General features: G+C 35.1%; 1 pseudogene; it reads left to right on the top strand.

Moving 5' to 3' along the window:
- The first annotated feature begins 4,192 nt into the window (after positions 1 to 4,192).
- LOC136388419 (large ribosomal subunit protein uL6 pseudogene) overlaps positions 4,193 to 24,180 on the top strand; it is a 37,109-nt pseudogene continuing 17,121 nt past the window's right edge.

Raw genomic sequence — 24,180 nt, 5'->3', positions numbered from 1 at the left:
GAGTAATAAACTAAGAAAAGGTAAGTCATTATTGGAATTCTATTCTTGACACTCAACTCTCCTGTATTTGATAAAAGTGTGTGTTATTGTGCCTGGCCTTCCAGCATGCCTAAGGGCCTGGTTTTTGAAAGGGCTGTGAACTTTCTTTCAGTAGTATATTAGGACACAAGAGTATATCATAGTAATAGTAAACAAGTTCCTGTCAAGTGTGTGCTCTAATAGAGAGTTTGAGCAGAAAGAAGATCAGGCTAACATTGAAGATTGTAAAATCTACTGAGCAGGGACCATGCCTAATTCTGTGTTCGGTACTTGATTTTTAAGTAAAAGAGAAATGAAACAATTTTATTTCTGACTGTGTAGTTTCTCATTTGAAGAAAAATAAGGTTTCACCAGAAGTTAGCAGAAGACTATACTGTAAAAATTTAGAACTTAATTTAAAATATATAAATTTTTTGTGTAAAATCTATTCACTTTATGTTACTGATTGGTTCCATTAGTTTAATAGCTTCCTGTGAATATATAAAAAATGTTATCAAAATTTTTATTCATTTAAAAAATTAATAATAGACAAATGTGTTTTGGAATTGATAACTGTTTTTATTAATTTAAACCTTTATTTCAACTTAATTAAAAATTAAAGTTTTTTAAAAATTTTCTTACCAGGTCATAGTATGTTTGCTATTATGGTGAATCTGCAAGATTTTGCCATTGTTAAAACCTTTTTCTCAGGATAACATATTTTATTAAACTAGCTTTTAAAAATTGTACTTAAAAGAAACTTTTTATTACTGCATAGTATTTCGTTGTATGTATATATCATAATTTGTTTATTCTTCACCTCTTAATAGACATTTGGATTTTATCCAGTCATGGCTTCTATAATCATTATGTTTCTAATTCAGCTGCCAGGATCATTTGTATACATGTCTTTTTGTGAACATATGTTTTCCTTTCCCTTGAATGAAAACCTAGGAGGAGAATTCCTGAGTAATATGGTGTTTATATAACTTTATAAAAACTCCAAATTGTTTTTGAAAGTGGCTAAACCACTGGAAATGCATGAGTTCTTCTACTTCCTTACCAACACCTGATAATAAAAATATATTTTATTTTTAGCCATTCTATAGCATATATAATGGAACCCCATACTGACACATGCAACCAATCCCATGGACACGTCTTAAAATTTTCAGCTGAGTGAAATAATCATGTCCAAAAAAAGTATATATTGTATAATTTCATTTATTTGAAATTCCAGAAGGCAAACTAATCTGTAGTGACAGAAAGCAGATTTCGTTGGTGCCAGGGATGGGGTAAGGATTACCTGCAAAGTAGCATTGCACAAAGGAACTTCTGCAGATCATGGAAATATTCTGTATTTTTATTAGGATAGTTACATCAGTGTATATGTGTGTCAAAATTCATCAGAATGTACACTTAAAATAGTTGCATTTAATTGTATGTAAATTGTAAATCCATAAAATCAATAAGTAACATGTCAAACCACGCTTTTGATTACTAGTCAAAAGTCAGTCTTAAACATATCTGCTTACCGTTAGGAATACAAAGTGTTTAAGAGTGTGAAAAATGGGTACAGGCACTCAACAAATTCAAACACTGTGCTTTCCAGAGAAGAGTGTTGCTAAAAACACTCTGGATATCTTGCATTCTGACAGACTCAGTCAAGTTCTTACACCTAGAGAGTAAAAATCTAATTAGATGGTCAGTTGGATCAGTTTCTGATATCTCTAATTTTCTAACATCTGTGTTTGTTAACTGATACATGTTATTAAATTGTTACATGTTCTTTATAGAAAGCAATGCAGAGGAGAAGGTTATCCATCATTTATAATGCAATCTTTACATGTCTCAGATAATATGATAAGTATTATTTTATAAGTGCATTTTTACCCAATATCAAATCATTAACATTTCCCCAAGTCATTAAACATTCCATAAACATCATTTTGATAACTGCATAATAGCTCAGCATATGCCTGTACCATAATTAATGATTGCTCTTTTAATAGCATTTAGGGGTTTTTATTTTCCTAAACAACAGACATATTTCTAAGTCTGTTAAAAGTTCTCCAAAAATTTTGTTGAATAAATGAATAAGTCATAAACAATAATGTGAATAACATCTTATTGATACAATTTTTATATATATTTTGTGAAAAACTTTAAGATATATTCTCAGAATTGGAATGTTTGTGAAAAACATATAAAAATGTTAAAACTATTTGATTCATTTGTCAGAAGCCTTTTCTTGAGATAAAATATGAAAATGATACTATATATGAATTTTTAAAAGTCAACTAAGGTAAATTATAAAATAATTAAATTTGTTTTTGAGAGTTATGGTTCATTTCCAACTGATTATTTCTCTCAATGTTATAGAAGTATAATGGATGAAAGATAAAACCCAACCCTTTTTTAATTAAAAAAAAATACCCTCGTTGTAGTCTCATCTATAAAAACATCTTGGTTTTAGATCATCTCTGATTTCACAACCTTTATTTAAGTTCCTTTTCTAAATGCAGAACTTTTTGCCTTCTGCTGCTATGTTTTGCTAGCACTGCTTTCCTTCATCCAGTTTGGTTTCTTTGTATCTATATTCTTCCCACTCTGGAACTTTCTGAATAGCAGATACTAAGAAAACACAGAACTATTCTGTGGTGATGAGGGTGGCCGAGTTGACACTTTTTACTTGGTGCTCTGTTTATATTAATCTGCCCGGTTTAATTTCCCAACCCAGCATCAAGCATGAGGGTGCAATCTTTTTCTTTGTGTTGATTTCTCTTTGAATGTATTTCACAAAGTTAAACTTTCTTATTGCTGAAAAGAAAGTGCTGGACCTTAAACACCTTTTCAGGTCTTGCTGATGAAGCTGGCCGAGAGTGTTGTCTGATGACCTGGCTCCATGGCTGGAGAATTGTCAGCACTGATGCCTGCCTGCTCCTGCCTGTTCCTATCTGACCTCAGCCCTTAGTTATTATGGAACTTGGTGCAGTGAGGTGGAGGTAGAACAAAGATTCTGCTTTTGCCAGACTATTGCTAGAACAGTAATCTTTGGGCGGCTCTTAATTTCTTTATAGTATATTCTAGTTTCTCCATGTTCAATTCTCCCCTTTCTTCATAATTCAGTACAGTTGCTTAAGATAAAAGTATTGTGATTTATTTTTAAAAGATTGCTTTCCTGGATGAAAGTCTCCTTTAATACTAAATATAGAATTAAATTATGTCATATACCTTAATAGGTGATACCCTGAACTTTAATCCTTATCTATATGACCAAATAACTAACCTAGTATCTTTTCTTTATAGTTTAGCCATCATAAGAACCAAAATCATATGCTACATATCTGCTGGCTTTTGCAAAGATCAGTCTGAAAAAAAGTAAATAAAATATAACAACTCAAATGACTAAATGGCAGCATCGTAATACATCATATGTTTCAATTTAGGAAGGTACATTTATTCTTTTACTTTGAATAGAGTTCAGTAGTGTACTGTTTTATTCAAAATTTAGTTTTTGGCCGTGGTCGGTTGGTTCAGTGGTAGAGCATCCGTCCAGTGTGTGGAAGTCCTGAGTTCAATTCCTGGTCAGGGCACATAGGAGAAGCAACTGTCTGCTTCTCCACCCCTCCACCTCCTACTTCTTTCTCTCTCTCTCTTCTGCTCCCGTAGCCATGACTCAATTGGTTCATGCAAATTGGCCCCATACACTGAGGATGGCTCCAGGACCTCACTTCAGGTGCAATAGCTAGGTTGCCAAGCAGCAGAGCAATGCTCCCAATGGACAGAGCATCAATCCATAGAGGGATTGTGGGGTAGATCCCGGTTGGAGCACATGTGGGATTCTGTCTCTTTGCCTCCCTGCCCTCTCACTGAATGATAATAATAATAAAAAAATTAGAGTTTTTAAGCAGATTTATAAAACTATGAGAAAAAAATGGCTGTTTCTTTTTGGAATATGTTTTAAAACTGAGGTACAAAATCCTGAATGCTTTTGTAAAAAGCTTAAATATTTCACAAGGTCATATTGTTGATATTTGACAGCGAATAAAACTACAATATCTTTGAACACAATTTAAAGCTTTTACACTAGTCAATGCTGTTCTTCAATTTAAAAAAATGTATTTTTCTCTATTATAAATGAGGTGAGAGATGGTATATGTGGTTAGTCGAAATGATTGGCAAAATGCTCTTGGTAGCTGCCCATTTCCTTGACTTTAGCATCTTGCACTCTGTAAGGGTATGTCAGGGCTGACTGAGGAGTAAGAGTCAAGAGTTTGGGAACACTGGGGTCACTCAGACCATTTTCGTTGACAATATCAAGCACTGAGGTTATTGACCCAGAGGAAGAGAGACAGGCCCGACAGTGGCAAGCTGTGTTTGTGACTTTTGTTTGTCCTCCTTTTACATTCATCTTCTTTTTAATTCACATGGAATCTCCTTTTGTAACAACATGGGGAATGCCTATTACTTCTGGGCCCTAGGAGGACTTAAGTCTAGAAATACTTGTGGAATTTTGAAATTTCAAGACATGATGAGAAGTTATATGCGGCCAGTGTTCGGGTGATTTGATGATATATTCTGACTTCTGTCAAGAGGTATACATAAAATAGTGTACAGATGAATTAGAATCTGTGAAACATTTTAAAAAATATTTTGGCTTAATATGCTTTGACTTTTTCTGCAGACATTAAGTGGGCACAATGTTTTATTTTTGCATCTGAATTTTATTTTTCTCTTTTTCATTTTCTTTGATTTTTATTTCTCCTTCTCTCTCCTCTCTCTCTCTCTGTCTCTAGCTTGCTATAGCTTGCTAATGCACACATGTGCTCTCACACACATAAAATCACATTTGCCTCTGAATTAATAAGGCAGCTTTATAAAATATTTTGAGATTATTATTTTAAAAGTATATATATTTTAAGAGATAAAAGTTGGGCATGTTTTTAAATCGTTTTTGTAATATAGTCACAAATCATCTTTCTACTTGATGCCAACCACATAAAATTAAAATATTTCTGAGATATATATATATATGTGTGTGTGTGTGTGTGTGTGTGTGTATTAAATTTCTTTTCTTTTTTGGTATTTTTTTTGAAGTGAGAAGGGTGGGGGGCAGACAGACTGCCACATGTGCCTGACCGGGATCCACCCCTCATGCCTGCCAAGGGGCGATGCTCTGCCCCACTGGGGCATTGCTCTGCTGCAATTGGAGCCATCCTTAGCGCCCAGGCCAACTTTGCTTCAATGGAGCCTTGACTGCTGGAGGGGAAAAGAGAGATAAAGATAAAGAGAAAGGAGATAGAGAAGGATGGAGAAGCAGGTGGGTGCTTCCCCTGTATGCCCTGGCGGAGAATCGAACCTGGGACTTTCACATCCTGGGCTTCTACATTACATTTTTGAATTTCATTTAAAGTAGGAATCCTCTATAACAATGCCATCAGTAAGCATTAAGTGACATTAAATAATTTTGTAAAATATAAAAAGTAAATATTTTACTAGATGTGCCTAATAATATTTTATAGCTTATGTAGTCTGCATCTTACTAATACTGTCTAGAGTATTTATGATGACAACTGGGAATTAATTTAAGAAGTGTGGAGCTTAAAACCACTACAGCATTTTACTATTACTAGAGTTGTACCAGTACAAATGAAAAATGTTGAAGAATGTAGCAAGAGGCAAATGGCAGTTATAAGAAATATAATATAATGTGATTGAATGGTAATGTTATTAATGTCTTTGTTATATTCTTGCAATTAAAAGAATCTGTTTTTTGTAAATGAAATAGATACAATCCGCATCTGTCAGATTTAGGCTTAAACATCTAAGAAATAAAGACAATGATTCTGGGTTTTTTTATGTTTATAGGTAAATGTTATATGGGTGAATTTCTAAGCTTGCTCCTTTTATGATAAAACGAGAAATACTAGTAGTTTTCTATAAAAATTTACTCTTAAATTTGGCATTTAGTTTGAACATTTTCTTTGTTTCACTTTTCAGGCTCAACTTTCCTACATAAATAAGAATTTGGAGCTTGAGCAATGCCAAGAACCACATCTGTCTGAAATCAAGTATGTGTTTGGTAAGTGGGGCAGAAAATATTTGATAAATGTTCTATATTTGCAGGGAACTATAGTGTTTATGTTTTATCTATGATTTTATTGATGATTAAGAAAATTTTTAGCCTGACCAGGCAGTGGTGCAGTGGAGAAAGCTCGAACTTTGACGCAGAGGACCAAGGTTCGAAACCCCAAGGTCGTCAGCTTGAGTGTGGGCTCATCAGATTTGAGCAAGGCTCACCAGCTTGAGCCCAAGGTAGCTGGCTTGAGCAAGGGGTCACTCACTCTGCTATAGCCCCCCACTTAAGGCACATATGAGAAAACAATCAATGAACAACTAAGGAGCTGCAACAAAGAATTGATGGTTCTCATCTCTCTCTCTCCCTCCCTGTCTTTCTGTCTGTATCTGTCCCTCTCTCTGACTCTTTCTGTCTCTGTGAAAAAAAAAAAGAAAGAAAATTTCTAATTATTTTCTCAAATTGCTTTATATTGGGACTTGCTTTTGTGGATATGTTTACTCTATTGAACTTAAAACCAGGAAGTCTGTTAATCTGCCATTCTTAAATAAAAACAGAAAAGATAAAAATACATGCCTTTACATAATATATTTGAATCTGGTACTTTAACTTTTCATCAAAGTAAAAGTCAAAACAAAATGTTCTAATTGATCATATTAGAAAAACAAATCTGATTTGCTTTAGTCTGTTCAGGAGGATATAATAGAGTATTATAGACTGTGCAGCTTCCAAACAACAAAAAATTATTTTTAATAGTCTGGAGGCTGGGTTGCCCAAGATCAGAGTACCAGTCGATTTTGGTGTCTGGTGAGGACCCACTTTCTGATTCACAGAATGTTGTCTTCTCACTGTGTCTTTATGTGACAAATGGGACAAGAAAGATCTCTGGGATCTTTTTTATAAGGGCTTTAAATTTATCCCATTCATGAAGAATTTGCCATCATAATCAACACACCCTCCAAATATCCAACTTTCAAATACCATCATATTGGGAATTAAGTTTCAACATATGAATTTGGAGGAGGTGGACACAAACATATAGTATGACTCTTTCTCGCTATAACTTTCATACCTTTGTGGAGATCAGCAACTTAGAAGCCCAGGATGTCATATCTCAACTACTAATCTCAGCTTCCTCAGAGATTAAGAACTTCATGAATACCTAAATATTCTCTTATTGTACTTGGACCTTGACCTTTGTTTTTCCTTTGGTATCTCTGTTAATAGTTATTTTTTTAAAAAGACTCAATAATATATAAATAAAAGTGGGCTGCAACATTAATCTTTGATATCATGACCACAATATATGAAATCCCTCAGTATATTGTTGCCATTGGTGAAAAAATTTGCAAAAATGAGGACAAAACAGTGAGCAACAGTATAAAAAGCATTTAGAGAGATTATGGAATAAAATAAGCCTAAGAAATAAGGAGATAGAAGGAGACTTGACTTGGGTGGTGAACACACAATATAATATACAGGTGAAGTATTACAGAATTGTACAGCTGAAACCTATATAATTTTATTAATCAGAGCCACTCCAATAAATTCAATTTAAATAAATAAAGAATAAATAGAAAGGTAGAGAACAGAAAAAACAATAAAACTTAAAATAATTTATATCAAGTGTTAATTATTCATTTTGTAAATATTTGTTGAAAAGCTACAATGTTCTAGTGTCGAATCTATTTCATGAATTGCCTCTAATTACTTTGTATTGACAATTTTTCTAAAATTAAAACATTTGTGAAATTAACTATGTAATTAATTATGAAATTAAAATAATGGTTATTTAGTGAAAAATAATCTAATATAGGAAAATATCTAAAGAGAAAACTGAAAAAATTTAGTAACATTCTTGAGTATGATGCATTGCTAACATTTAGTATATTGTCTTTTTGTGTATATATATAATATATATGCAATATTTATTGAATTTTAAATCCTCTAAATATTAAACTATGCATTTCGCTTTTTAAAATTTAACTTGATTTTTTACTATTTTCTTATTCTATTCAACATCTAAAATATATTTTTAAATGACTATGTGTCTGCCAAAATTGACCTAATATTTTTTCTACTCAAATCTATTTAGATTACTAAGAGTATATTTTTGCTATATGTAGTACTGTAATTACTTTTCTTATTCATAACTCTTTGGTTTGCTTCACCACATACTTCCACAAAACAATTCCCCAAAAGTAAAACTATGTACAAAACTGATATCCAAAAAATTATTTCAATTTAAATGTATACTAGTAGTTTAAGATTCTCCTTATTAGGTAGAATACTAAAAACAAAAATACATTACTAGAGAAATCTTTGCTAATAGAGTAAACCAAAAGAGAATTTTGTTTTAATTTTTATTTATTTGACTGCAAATGTGGTTGAATACTTTTCATAAACATATGAAGCATTTGTATTCCTTGTATTATAATTGCTCTATTGAGCTATTAGTTTTTTCTAATTGACGGGTAACTACTTATTATATATTTATATTAGAAATATCCTTTTATACATATAACAAAGATTCCCCAATATTGTTTATTTTTTAATGGTTTTTCATATATATTTGATGTACTAAATTTTGACCAAGCTCAAATCTATGACAATTTCTATCATGATTTCTTTATTTGTGCTTATGTTTAGAGTCTGTCTCTGTCTAGAGAATTAAAAAGCTAACTGATGGAATTTTCTCTCATTTTTATCATATAAAATCTTAATCACTGTGGAATAATTTTTTATTACATGAGGGCTGACTAGTACATCTATACTTATAGTGACTCTTTAATATAGAAAAATAAATCTATCAAATAGGGTGTCAAGTTCAGAAAATTACTTTTTCAGATTTTGAAATAAATTACATTAAATATCTAAATTAATTTTAAGTAAGAATTAATATCACTTAAAATTTACTGTTATATCTAAAAAAGAGGAGAGGATCTGTAGAAAACGAATGTGTTCCTCTGAGCTCATCTTATGGCAGTGGAGAAATATCTTAGGGGAAAAAAAGTAAACTTCTGATGTACATAGGCATGCACCTGAATAGGAAAAATATCTAGTATTTTCTAATTATGATGGAGAAATATGTGCCTGATTTTTCTAATAGAAAAAGGAAGATGATATTAATAAAATGGTAAATGATAGTATTATGTTTGCATTTACAAGACTAAATTGGAATGAAAACAATGCTTAAGTGAGAAAAAAAAGAAAATTTATTATATAAGAAATACAAAATTAAGGTAAAAGTAGAAAAATCAAATTCATAATACAACACAATGTAAATGGACTAATTTTTTTTTATTGTTAGACAGAGACTGCTAGGTTGTATTAAAATGCAGAAGAGACTATAAGACACATTGTGAAGTCTTTGGCTTTTACGATGAGTAGGACAAAGAAATATGAGGCAGGAGATAATGGTGGTTTTATTTAAGGTGACAATGGGTATGAAACCTGTCAAATGTTGCTTATATCTTAAGTATAATGGATAATAAGAATTTATTATTGAATTTGGTAAAAATAGAGTTTACTGGCGACCCTAGTGAATAATGCCAAAAGCCTCATTGGAATGGTCTCAGTGGTAATGTGAGCACAAAGTGAAAGTAGATGTCTTCAAAGGAGGAATTTTGCTGTAAAAAAGGTAGAAATTGTGCAGAAGCTAGAATGGAAAATTGGAACAAGAGATGAAAGAGCTATAGAGGAAGGAAAATGAGTGAGAGAAATGAAATAATTGATTGACTAGTGTAATTGATTAAGTTATATTTCATGCAATCCAATGGGCACATGGAGAAGCTGGCCTTACACAGTAGCAAGGACAATTCATCCACAGTAAGAGGACTAGAAAAAGCTAATATATAGTCATAAAAGCAAGTTGCTAGAATTATGAAGAAAATTGGAAAAGCTTGGGGAAAGTTTTTTCTTCAGGTTTCTATTTTTTCAGTGGAAAAAAACCCTCATGGCTGAGTAAACATGAGCGAGCTAGCTAACACTGAAGAACTGTAGTGGAGTAATGAATAAGTCATCATTCTGGGTGATGGAGAGAGTAAATGACAATACAGTATCATCAAGCACTCACAACACAATTCAGTTTTGTAATTACAAATGTAAATTCAGAAAGTAGTGTGTGCCTGTGTTTCTCCAGCTTCACCAAGTGCAAATTTACATGCCAGTATAGGCTGAATTGGATTTAACCAGGGTGGTTGTTTTGGCATCCAGTATGAAGAATTAAAAGAGGAGTGAGAGAGTTGGAAGTGCCTGTGCGGGAGTAAATACAGCTGACTAAGATTAGCTGTGTAACTGGGAAAGTGGGGACATAAGGATGATGAGGACCATGAAAATCTGGTAGAATCAGTAGATTATAAATTCTCTGGGGTCACGAGTTTTTGAAAATGGGGTTTAAGAGAATGAGCTGAAACATTAGATGTGGTAATTACCGATTGACAAAATTGACATGGCGTTATAGAAGAAAACAAGTTTAAATAGAAGATAGAAAATAATATCTATGTTGAGATTCATGAAAATTCTAGTTCAGTAGTTTGTTTTGGACAGAGTGTCTGATACACACTTTGTATATTTAGTTGTGCTACTTGATATTGAGCTCCTCCAAAAATAAACTCTTGCTAAATGTATTATTAATCTATCTTAGATCTGTTTTTGCATTATTTTATCAAGCACTTTGGAAGCCATTGATATAATTTTTTTTTTTTTTGTATTTTTTCTGAAGCTGGAAACGGGGAGAGACAGTCAGACAGACTCCCGCATGCGCCTGACCAGGATCCACCCGGCACGCCCACCAGGGGCGATGCTCTGCCCACCAGGGGGCGATGTTCTGCCCCTCCGGGGCATCGCTCTGCTGCGACCAGAGCCACTCTAGCGCCTGGGGCAGAGGCCAAGGAGCCATCCCCAGCGCCCGGGCCATTGCTCCAATGGAGCCTTGGCTGCGGGAGGGGAAGAGAGAGACAGAGAGGAAGGAGGGGGTGGGGGTGGAGAAGCAAATGGGCGCTTCTCCTATGTGCCCTGGCCGGGAATCGAACCCGGGTTCCCCGCATGCCAGGCCAACGCTCTACCGCTGAGCCAACTGGCCAGGGCCCTGATATAATTTTTTGATGTTGACATCATTTTGTTACCTGAGCATGAGTTAAACACTTTTAAATTATCCCTTTCAAGCTTCAATGATAATCTCTACATTGATTCTCAACTTTTTTTTTTTTAAGTTTTTTTTTTTTTTTTTATTTTTCTGAAGCTGTAAACAGGGAGAGACAGCCAGACAGACTCCCACATGCGCCCGACCGGGATCCACCCGACACGTCCACTAGGGGCGATGCTCTGCCCACCAGGGGGCATTGCTCTGCCGCGACCAGAGCCACTCTAGCGCCTGGGGCAGAGGCCAAGGAGCCATCCCCAGCGCCCGGGCCATCCTCGCTCCAATGGAGCCCCGGCTGCGGGAGGGGAAGAGAGAGACAGAGAGGAAGGAGGGGGGGCTGGAGAAGCAAATGGGCGCCTCTCCTATGTGCCCCGGCCGGGAATCGAACCCTGGTCCTCCGCACGCCAGGCTGACGCTCTACCGCTGAGCCAACCGGCCAGGGCCTCAAACTTCTTCTTTATATACTGAAGCATCTTCAAAATTATGTATTCCCATGAAATAACCTTTCCCATCTACTTTCATCTGCTTTTGGTGTTTCTTTTTCTACTCTGTTCATTTTCTGTCTTTCACATGTCTTTTGTAAGGTTTCAATGCCAGAACTTCAGTCCTAATCCAATATTTATTTTGGCTGCTGAAACCAATTTGTAGATCCTCTATTTTTAGGAAACTTGAATATAAAGTCAGTTATGCTATAAATGCTTGCTGAAATATAAATATCTCTATACATAATTAAAATTATTTTCCTATAAAGTTTTAAATTTTGCAAAATTTCTATTTTTCAATGCACATGACTTCTAAAAAAACTCTTTAAAATTTTAAAGTTTCACAAGGAGGAGGAAACTTAAGTCATTTGGTTCAGAATTTTGTATGCTCTATACAAGATGATAATAAATGTCCTATTTATTATATAATCTATTTTCTTATAAGAGAGTCATAAAATATATCAGCATGTTAAAAACTCTGGAAAGTCTGGTAGTGAAGACATTTGACCAAATTTGATGCAGTTTTCCCCAAACATATTTGAGATCAAACTTACTATCCATCTTTCTTTTTTTCCTGGACAACTATATAAATATATATTATTATATATTTTAAGCAAGTAAGTGAGGGAGAGAGGCAGACAGAGAGGAAGGGAGAGAGATGAGAAGTATTGAACTATAGTTGTGGGACTTTAGCCATTCATTGATTGCTTTCTTGTATGTGCCTTGACCAGGGGGCTCCAGTGGAGCCAGTGACCCCTTGCTCATGCCAGTGACCTTGGGCTTCAAGCCAGAGACCTTTGGTTTCAAGCCAGTGACATGGGGGTCATGTCTATGATCCCATGCTCAGGGTGGTGAGTCTGTGCTGAAGCCAGATGAGCCTGCGCTCAAGCCAGTGGCCTCGGGGTTTGGAACCTGAGTCCTTTGCGTCCCAGGCCAATGCTCTATGCACTGTGCCACTGCCTGTTCAGGCAGGACGACTATTTATATATCATTAAACATATGCTTTTTAGAACAGTTTTTGGGAACTGATCTCTCTATAGATGAGTATACAGAGATGTGGTCTACTGATAGGTTTTTCCAAATTTTGTATAGCTGATTTTAGTGAAAGCATTTGAACTTATTCGGACTCCCAATTAAGTGCTTATTTCTGCCATTTGTCCCCTGGTACTTTCTTATCCCCAGTGCTGTACTGTGCCATATTGAAGCCTGAGGCAAAAGGAGAAACCTGTAACAATAGTGCTGTCTTTATTTAAAATGTTGATACTTTGTTTTTCATAAATTTATTTGCATAATTTTTTAAAAAAATATTGATTAAAATGTTATGTGTTTTGATTACTGAGTTTTTTGTTGCTCCTCATATTTTGTGGTGGAGAGGGTGTTTCATTCACCTCATCTACTCCTCACTTGAATTCCTCTTACAAGTCTGTGTATCTCATTCTGAGAATATTCATATTATTCTATTTTCCAAATGATGTAAAAACAGGATGAATTAGTCAAATTCCCACATCAAAACCCAACCTTTGGTGACTCCCATTCCTCCCAATCTTCTGCTTTTATTCCTGGGAATGATAGAGTGTCCCTCCAATATTTTGGTATACCGTGTAGATTATTGCACAATGTCTGAAAGTCTGAAATTTTAATTAAATGATAACTTACAACCCAGATCTTCCATTAACTAGTTTCTATGTGCAAGGGAGTAAGTTTGGGTCTGAGATTACATTTACTAGTTCCACTTCATGAAAATGTATATTCACCAGCTCATTGAACCCTAATACATTTTTCAAAATGTGTTTCAGGGAAGGGGATGTTAATAGGTTCAAGGAAAAAAATGTAATAATAAAATAAGTTAGATAGATAAAAAACCTTTAGGAAACTAAAGAGATCCTTTATTTCACGACTTCTCAGAGGAATTAAAAAACAAAAACAAAAAACCTTTTAGAACACAGTGTTTCCTAAAAATATCTGCACTATATACATATGTCTGAATGTGTGTAAGCTTTAGGATAGGACATATGTCATGGCTGTCATGCCACTATTGTTTCACAGATAGTCTTTGGATAGTGCATCTCTAATAGACTAATCAAGCTTGGATTTTATTTTATAGAAATTGTTTTCCATTTGATGTGTAATTCAGTGTTCAATGATACCACTTTGTTCTCCAGTAATGGCTCACTAATCCCAAAGACTTCCTTATGTATGGGAGAAATATTGAAAATTAATCAGTTGTTTCACCAAGTGGCAATTTATGAGAGTAGATTTTATTTTTCTCATCAACATGCCTACCTTTCACTACAGAATTTGTACTTCTCAGATAGCTGCTATCCACTTAATGATACAGTTCCCCCAATCAATCATTTTAAGCAGTTTCTATGTTTAACCCTATTAGTTCAGTTAACTCTGATCTGTTTACCTCAAAAGAAATTTTGAAAATCAAAACCCTAATCCATTTTTTCCACATAGAATGAACCCATTTTCATCGGAGTATCCGTGAGACCTAGACAAACTCTTACTTTGCTTCTATTTCTTACTCTCAGAGAGCTGAGAGTAAATAATTTTTTGCCTCCTATACCCAATTACTAATAGGAAAAGATTAATATTGATGTGTTGAAAATTTAATATGAAGTATAAGCCTGATATTCCTGAAAAAAAATTAAAATAATTTTATAATTTAAAGACATTTTGGAAAAATTATAATGATAGTGCTTTTAACTGCAGACAAATATTTAATACTAAACACTATTTGGAATCACTGCCTCTAAATCTTTCTCCATCTGTTTTGTTCTAGGTATGGACACTTTGACAACATGTCAAGGTATGTAATAATATACCTTCTTTCAATAGCATCACGACAACTGTCCATAACAGGCCTGAACTTATTTGCAAAAATTAGTTTTCATCTCTGAGCATCACATCAATAAATAGTCCATTCATCGGCCATACATATGGATTGTATTTGGAATAGAAAGCAATTTGCTCATCTTTAGAGGCTTCTTTAGTAGCATTACTTGAGGAGATTGATTTTTTTTAATAAAACAGGTAATTGTTGTTTATAAAATATTATGATGGCACAGAGTCTGTAGCAGCTAAAAACATTCTAGTGTTTGCTGCTAGGCATGAGGAGACAGTGACACAGCTCATTTCCTCAGCTGAGCTCTCTTTGCTGCCTTGTACAACACTTATTTCAAAGCATGCCACAGCTTAGAACTGTCGTGATCCCCATTAATATAAAATCATTGACCCCTGCTCCCGCTGGTGCGACTAAATTACATTCTGCTGCTCAGCGGCAGCCGCACATGGGGCCAGCGCTTTTAGTCATCGCCAGGTGCCTTGATGCCAGCGCAGCCCCTCTTACGCACAGGGTTTGCCTTTAATGAGGATTAGGCACCTTCAAAGATCTAGGAGGACCCACTCCCAGGATGGCAGCCTTTCTAATGGCATCTGGGTTTATCGTAGGCAAGTTAGTATCTCAGAGGAAGCTAGAGAGAGATTCATTTCTCACTTCTAAAAAATCGCAAGAATGTTTTTTTTTGTTTGTTTTTGGGGGTTTTCTTAGATTTTTAAAATTCATTTTAGAGAGAGGAGAGAGAATGAAAGGGGAAGGAGCAGGAAGCACCGACTCCCATATGTGCCTTGACCAGGCAAGCCCAGGGTTTTGAACCAGCAACCTCAGCTGCCAAGTCAACACTTGACCCACTGCACCATTACTGGTCAGCAAGAACGTGTGGTTTTGTAATTGGCTTTTTTTTCTCTCTCCCTCTCCATCAGCAAAATTTCAAGAGCATTATGTCTAACAATATCATGTTTTCATGAAACCTAAAAGTTGGGTGTACTAAAACAATATTCTAAATTATGGCATATCCCAGCTGGAAACATTGCTCTTTTATACTATGATATCACGATGTGCTATTAACAGAACTAAACCCATTCACAGATGACTCCTGCTTATTTTCATCTTTGTATTTTGGGTGATGGAATTTCTTTACAAAAGGATTGAAATCTTGATCCGTAGTGTGATTGCTCTCTCGCTGTGTGGTTTGCCTTGACATCAGCTCCTGACCCTCTGGGGCCTGCCACTCCACTAGGTACCCTTACTCTCTGCCAGTAAGACGGTCAGGCTGTGGATCCAGTGGGTGTGAAATTTGCAGGAACATTCTCTGTGCTGCTGCAGCAGCTTTTGCCCTGATTGTTAAGGGTCAAAGCTGGAGAGTTAAGTAGTGAAACGGAAAACAGTTATTGAACACAGAAAAACATACTTTAGGTTGTCAAACTTCACCCCTGCAGAAAAATGAAAAAGTAATTAAAGATTACTCACACATAGGTATTAAAATAAGTGTGATTATGTGAATGTATATACATATATTTGTACAATTATTTGCAGTTCGTTTAGATAAGTTCTTCATATAGCAAACTGTTACTCAATATAAAGGTCAAAAATACTTTATCAGAATAAAATCGGATGTCTGAAATATTTGTGGAAATCTGATGTTTTTATCTGTTGATGGGAGGAATCTCTGTATTAAAGTAAAATTGATGAGTTTAATGTAAGAGAATTTGAACAATTATAAATCAGTTGGCTTACTACCAGTTTTATTTTTAGTAGGGGACCTAATTATGAATTTATCTCAATCTAGTAACCATAAATACTAATTTTTTTTAGTTTTTGAACATATTTTTCCAAGAAACCATGCCTTAACTCTGTCCATGTGCACACTGAAATCAGTCAACAGTGTAAAATGGGACAGAGTTGAATCAATACTGTGTTGGTCACACTGATTGTGTATGTAGACTTTGCCTGAATTTTCTACTCTATGATTCTTATCAGAAGAAACAAATTAAGTTTTATGACCTTAGGGAGTATCTGCAGAGAGTTCTTACTAACAGCAGAGAGGTTAAATGGTCTACACTATTTAATTACAAAATTTATAAATACTATTTGTTGATAAAAATCCATTTTCAATAAAAATTCACAAAAGCCAATAGTAAGGTAAAATGGGAATGTCTGAGGGTTGAATTATCCCTGCAATATGTAAATAAATATAATGATATAAAAATAAGTATATTCACCATACTTTTTAAAATACTTATTTACGATTTTTGAAATTTTTTTTCCCTGAGGTTTAATTGTATTTCATGAAATTCAGTATATGGATTAACAACTTGTTTCTGAAAGCTGATTCCCAAACAGAGAGATTTCTTTCCAGAAGAGTGTGCTAACCCCAGTCACACGTCTGCTAATTTGGCCTTTCTCTTAATCTCTGAAGAACTTGCTGAACAGAAGTGAAACTATGCACGTGCTAATGGCTCGCGCTCTGCAAACTCCCCTCTTTCCCAGAGAGTGTCTGGTGTGCAAAGCTGAGCTGGAACAAAGATACACTAATTATTCCCCATTAATTTGTCTGCTTGAATGGTCCTAAATACCAGAGTGATTAATTAGCACAAGGCAACAGGGGCAGGATGTCACACCCTTCTCTGCATTTAAGTGTCTGCAAGGTTGTGCTCAAGTGTTGACAACAGCATATCTTTAATTTTCTCCAAGAAGAAAAGTTTAGTCAGTACAATTAATTTGAGCTTGGCTGGCTTGCAAGAATAAATATAACATGTGGAATGATATTAGTGCTGTATAGGCATTTTTTTTTTTTGCCTGAGAGTATGGTAAAAAATTTTTTTGGCAACTCAGTTATTGAATAGTGTATTTCCTAATTGTTTCAATTTGACTTAATTACTTTTGTGCATTTTGTGATATGGATTATAAAATAGATAGAAATTATTAGTCCTAATAGGCTGGGATGGATGGATGTAGATGAATATGTAGATAAGAATTAGAGACAGATAAAGAGTGACATTAAATTTGGTATCCTTTTAAAGCATGCATTTTATTTCATGGATTAAAATATACATCAATTATCAAAAATAATTTGAGACTACTCACCCCTAAGAGATAAGAATCAATTTAATCAAAAATGTTTAACTGAAAAGTTTATTTGTCCTAAAATGTTTAGAAGCAGGTTTTGCTGAGATTTTAAACTTTATGAACAATATTTTACTAAATAAGTCATCCAACTAGTTAACACATATAAACCAGTTATAAAAAATAATAGCATAATGATATTTAACACTTTCATTATATTTCTTTTTTTTTTGTAATTTTGTCAGAGTGCTTTTCAAAAAAAACTAGCTCCATTTTAAAACAATTATATACTGTTTAGAAAAATTAAGTGAATCAAATAAAATAGCTGTGCTCATACTATTTTTCTTCTATTTTTTAAGATTAAACTACAAGTATAAATATAATTCTGGAATAGAAGCACAATAGTATATAATTAAGAAGTAGGGTGTTACATTATATTTCTTTTCTGTTATTGAAATTTTAAAGTAGTTCATTTTGCTATGGGCCTGCTGTTTTGTTTTGTTTTGTTTTCAAACAGTAGAAAGAGAAAAAAAATCAGAGAATGCCATGCAGCCAGCGGCATGGATGTTCTCATGTTTTCTTTCACAGTCTTCCTCAAACCTATAGAAACCCAAAAGGCTATTCAGCAGCCAGGGTGGGAGCACTGAGGGAGGGAAGAGGTCACCTCTCCTGTCTCTCCATGTATCTCATTGTTCATCACTTGTCAATGCATTTCTCACACTCCATTTCCAGCCACTGTGTATCTCGTCTTGGCTGCCAGTTCCATGACCTTCACGACACTATTCTCTCTTCCTCCACTCCCCACATGTACAATTTTGTTTTGTTTTTTAATTTTTCCCAGACTGTGGTTGGTATAAGAGTGTCACTCTGGCTTTATAGGGTTGTACAAAATAGTTGGTGACATAACCAAGTGTAAAATAAAAGTTTCTCGGTACAGTGATCCCGTCCTCCTATCTCTTATTTTGACCTATCTCTGTTCTTCCACCTCCAATTTTCCCACAAGTTTCCACAGTGTTTGCTAACTGTTTATTGAAGCAACATGCATAGTTAAAAAATAAAATCACAACCCTTGAGCTTCATCTGCAAAATAGTAGTATTAATATTTGCTTCTTTATTTTGGATACGTACATTTAATAAGAAATATGATTTCTCATCCAATTTGTTTAACAGTCTGCTACTCTAGCTAAAGCAAGGGTAACGATATTTTCTTGATGCTTCCTAGTTTATTAAGTATTTCCCGTATTTGACATAAAATTATTGGCAATGTTTATACTTGACATGAGGTTAAGTCCCATTTCTGGGTGTTGCTACTTTTCCTCTCACTCAAAAACAGATAAACCTGGAGAGCTGGAATGGTGTTGGACTTCTTTATAGCAGGATGAGAAGTGCTTTCACTGATGTAGCTCCCTTTGAGTTTGTGACATGTTCATAGCTTTGTAAAGAGAACCAGTTTGTGATAGTCAAAGCTATATGCTGCTTCCCTGATTAAGAGATGGAGTCCAGTTTCTTCTTAAGTCTTGCCTGAATTTAGTGACTTACCTTTTTCTAAAGAATGAGGCAAAGTGATATCCTGTGAATTTCAAACTAGGTCATAGTTTCTCTGAATTGTTTGGTAAACTTGCATCTATGATGCTTCCTCTGAGAACCTAGAAGAAGCTGCAGGAGAGAGTTACATGGCGAAGCTGGTCAACAGAGCTGAGCTCTCATGTGACATCCAGCATGAACTGACCATCATTATCTTGGATGTCTAGCCCCATCAAACCTTCAGATGACACCAGCACTAGTTACCATTTGTTTACAACCCCATGTGAAACTCCAAGTGAAAATCACTCAGTTGAATCCATTTCACTCACAGAAATGTGAAAGATGATAATATAGTGTTGTTTTAAGCCACTAAGACAGGGGATGATTTGTAATAAAGACAGACTAATGAAACAACATAGTCTACATATTAGCATAATTTAGAATTTTTACTTCACAGTGGCAATCAAGATAATATTCATAGCTAGAACTTAAATAATTGATGGGGGGATTGTATTTGTGTGAATCAGCTATCTTCATTCATCTATTTATCCATCCATCTATCCATCCATCTATCCATCCATCCATCCATCCATCCATCCATCCATCTATCAAATGACTACAGTCATCCAGGATTTTGTTTGTTATATACACTGAGGAATTATTACACAGAAAAGGTTAAGTTCTACTATGTATATTAATTTAGAAATATCATTACAGAAATAATTTTTACAAATAAAGAAACTGAGATTAAAATTGTGCATCTTTAATAAACCATTTTAAATCATTTTAAGAACTGAGGTGAAATATTTGAGCTGTGATGATTTACTTTTAACTCTAAATTACACTGATTCCTAAGTAAAGAATTCCCTGAACAAAAGTTACAATTTTGTTACTTTTTGAAAATATAGAATAGAAAACTGACTAGCTATTAGGATAAAACCACCTATTTCTCCCATAATTCCTTCATAAATTATCCTAATAGTAGTGGAGTTTTTCTTGATGTTTTAGAAAATGCACCATCAATAACATCTTATGTGCTGTGGCCACACAAATCACATCTTTTGGGAGAGAGATAGGTGAAAAGAATTTAATGTGTAGACTTGATGTGTTTTGAAAATACATTTTTTGATTTGCTTCTTCTTGCCTTTGGTCTTCTTTGACAGTTCGAACTGCTTTTCCTTATCACATTCTTGGACTTGTTTCCTGTTAGGCCTTAAGTTGTAAAACTTAGAGTGGGAAGAGTTTATCAAAATGGCCTGTGTATCATAAAGTGGAGATGGAATGTTTAGTATTTGGACACCCAGCAGCTACTTAGAGCCTGGGAGAGGAATATAGAAGGTGTTCTTGCTTTGTGAAAGAAGAAAGGAAGAAAGAAAGAAAGAAAGAAAGAAAGAAAGAAAGAAAGAAAGAAAGAAAGAAAGAAAGAAAGGAAGGAAGGAAGGAAGGAAGGAAGGAAGGAAGGAAGGAAGGAAGGAAGGAAGAAAGAAAGAAAGAAAGAAAGAAAGAAAGAAAGAAAGAAAGAAAGAAAGAAAGAAAGAGGGAGAGAGAGAGAGAGAAAGAAGGGAGGGAGGGAGGAAGGGAGGGAGGGAGGGAGGGAGGGAGGGAGGAAGGAAGGAAGGAAGGAAGGAAGGAAGGAAGGAAGGAAGGAAGGAAGGAAGGAAGGAAGGAAAGGAAGGAAGGAAGGAAGGAAGGAAGGAAGGAAGGAAGGAAGGAAGGAAGGAAGGAAGGAAGAAAAGAAAAAGAAACCTGGTGGAGCTCATCCAGGCTGAATGGAGCCATGAGCAGTGCATCTTAATATAAAACTTAAGCAAAACAAAACTTCCTTTGCTTTTGCAAAATTTCTATTTCTTCATATACTTTTGTAATATTTTCTGTAAGTTTGATTTTTCTTTCTTTTTACAATTGTTTGCTATCTGCTCACTAAAATATGTTTTCTAATAGTGTTTGAAAATTAGAAATAATCTTAAAATTATATATGTTCCTAAAATGTTCAGTTTTTGAAAGATGTGTATATATCACTCATTACTTCAAAGTTGTGATTCTAAGGATTTACAAAATTATAATCAAAATATTCTGCTATAGCGTGAATGGTCGCTAGCACAAATTTCCATATTCTGGCTTATATTATAATTACTTATGCTTGTGAATTTTCCTCACTAAACCCCAAGCTACTTGAGGGAAAAGACAATATCTTGCTCATCTTGCCTTGTTCAAAAGCCTTTATTGAATTATGTTGATTCTTCAAACCTGGTTTCCCCTGAATTGTGATGTCAATATACAATAGGTGCCTTTCAGTGTTCTGATTCACATGCTCCAGGAGTTTGCTGATTTTGGCAGGTTTCTGTGTTTTGTTTTGTTTGTTCCTTTTAAAATATCTGACATTTCATCCTCAATTTGTATATTGGAAACATCAGTAACCCACATGAGCTCATCATCCACTTCAGCACAAAAACCCAATCTGTCAAACCGTTGATAAGCTCCTTGAGGACAGTGATTATATATTTACTTTGTTCTGTTCCTAATAAACCAATAATACTGCTTTGTACAAAAGCACTCGAGAAACAGTTGTGGAGAAGATATAAATATACCTGAAAGAAAAATATGTTGAACACTTGTGTCCATTATGACTTCCTCAATATAATGTGTTTCAAAAAATCAAAATCCCAGACGATGTTTATGGCAACACAGGTGCCAAGCTTGGGTTCTTTATGCACTAAATGGATTTTCCCTGTTGGCTTTTTTTGTCCCTTGCTCTTGTTCCTGTTCATATTCAAAGTCCTGGATACTCAGCGTATGCACTTAAAGTTAAATTTCAAAGATAATGAATTTTAGAGTGGGTGTTTTATTAACTGCAGCAATAAACAAGTGAGAGTTGCATTACACTGTGACAAAAGTTCTTCAGCTTCTATGGGCCCTTGTGTTCCCAGATGAAGAGCCAAATGGAAATGTTCAATAAAACATGTGTGAGACTGCACAATAGAACAGTCCTTACATTTTACATCTAGCTACATCAGGGTCACGGGAGGTGTTTTATTAGCACAGTCAACAATAATATCGTGATTTTTATTAGGAGCAAAAGATAGTGAGAGACTACTAATTATATTTCAGCCTGAGGGGCATTTTTTCTTGAAATGACTGTTAATTTGATTATTGTCGTGCAGTTTACAGATTTACATGAACTTATTTCACTGTGACACATGGTTAAGAACCAGACTAAGAATGTTGCTTTATTAATGGTTTTCAGTAAATGTATTCAAAAGTGCTAACTGTGTGGGTGTATGGATGATATTGATAGCACTCGGAAGGTTGAATCCTTTTGGAAGTAGCTAGCCTGAAGCCCTTTTCACATGATATTTTATTTGTTCATTCAGCGAGATGTTAAGCCTGCAAGAATAAAATAAAACCCCAGTGACATAAGAATGGTGTTGTCTCAGATATTACCAAAGTGGCTTTTCTAGAAATGTTTTCTTTTTTTGTTTTCCCCCTGCCCCAAGTAAGTCGGGCATTAGAGATGGGAAAAAGCAAGGGCTTTCTCAAAATACTTGCTATGGTGTAATCAACAGAATACTCCACAGTGTTTTTGTTGTTAAATGTTACAGAATAAGCATAATCTACTAACAGTTAACACTAACAGTTTTTGTCGAATGTATTCTAAAGCTAATTCATTATAATTTTTCTTTTTAATCTGCACACATTCTGCTAAACTGAAAACAAAAATCTTAAAGTAGTAGTGACCAGGCTCATTTTTATTTCATCTCTCTTTTTTACAAACATCATTAATCTGGTTCAAAGTCATACAAAAATTTTCTTCTGCCCTGTTCCCGTAAGAGATTCCACTCAAGACATATTTTTTTTTTTTTTTTTTGTACCTTTCCGAAGCTGGAAATGGGAGAGACAGTCAGACAGACTCCCGCATGCGCCCTACCGGGATCCACTGGGCACGCCCACCAGGGGGCGACGCTCTGCCCCTCGGGGCGTCGCTCTGCCGCTACCAGAGCCACTCTAGCGCCTGGGGCAGAGGCCAAGGAGCCATCCCCAGCGCCCGGGCCATCTTTGCTCCAATGGAGCCTTGGCTGCGGGAGGGGAAGAGAGAAACAGAGAGGAGGGGGGGATGGAGAAGCAAATGGGCACTTCTCCCATGTGCCCTGGTCGGGAATCGAACCCGGGTCCCCCTCACGCCAGGCTGACGCTCTACCGCTGAGCCAACTGGCCAGGGCCTCAAGACATATTTTTAATGATGGAAGAAGTCTTCAAAAAGGGGCAAAAGTTTAATATGTGGTTGGAGAGTACCTTCATATGAAAAAGGAGAGACTCATCCTGCAGCGTTTTCTATTTCATTTAAAATCAACTTGTTCTAAATAATTTAATGCATTTGGAAAGGAATCCTGAATTAGACTCAGCAAATAAAAATAACTATATTAATTTGAAGGAAAAAAGTGTCCATTTTTAAGATAACAAAATTTTAAATGTTATTACAAATATAAAAGTGATTTATATCAAGATTTTAAAGTTCTTGTCATTATTAATTAAATTATTAATGTGTATATTGGCAATAGAGACCGCTTAGTATCTTTATATTATATATATTTAAACTTATCAAAAACTACAAAAAATTTTGACCTTGGCCAGCGGCTCAGTGGATAGAGCATTGGCCTGACGTATGGACATTCTAGGTTCAATTCCTAGTCAGGGGTCACAGAAGTCCTCCCCTGCTTCCCTCCTCTCCCTCTTCCCCTTCCCATAGCCAGTGGCTCAATTGGTTTGAGCATGGCCCTGGGCACTGACGATAGCCTCAGGTACTAAAATGCACAGTACTTGGGTACTTGAGCATTAACCACAGACGGGTTGCCAGGTAGATCCTGGTCAGGGTGCATGCAGGAGTCTGCCTTACTGTCTCCCCTCCTCTCTCTCACACACACTCACACATAAACACACACATGTGCACACACACACACACACACACATACACCCCTACAAAAAATTGGCATATATGATCTACATTACAAAATGATCTTATAAGAAGTAT

The sequence above is a fragment of the Saccopteryx leptura genome, chromosome 1, assembly GCF_036850995.1.
Source record: "Saccopteryx leptura isolate mSacLep1 chromosome 1, mSacLep1_pri_phased_curated, whole genome shotgun sequence".
Classification (NCBI taxonomy): Eukaryota; Metazoa; Chordata; class Mammalia; order Chiroptera; family Emballonuridae; genus Saccopteryx; species Saccopteryx leptura.
This window is presented reverse-complemented; position numbering and strand designations above follow the sequence as displayed.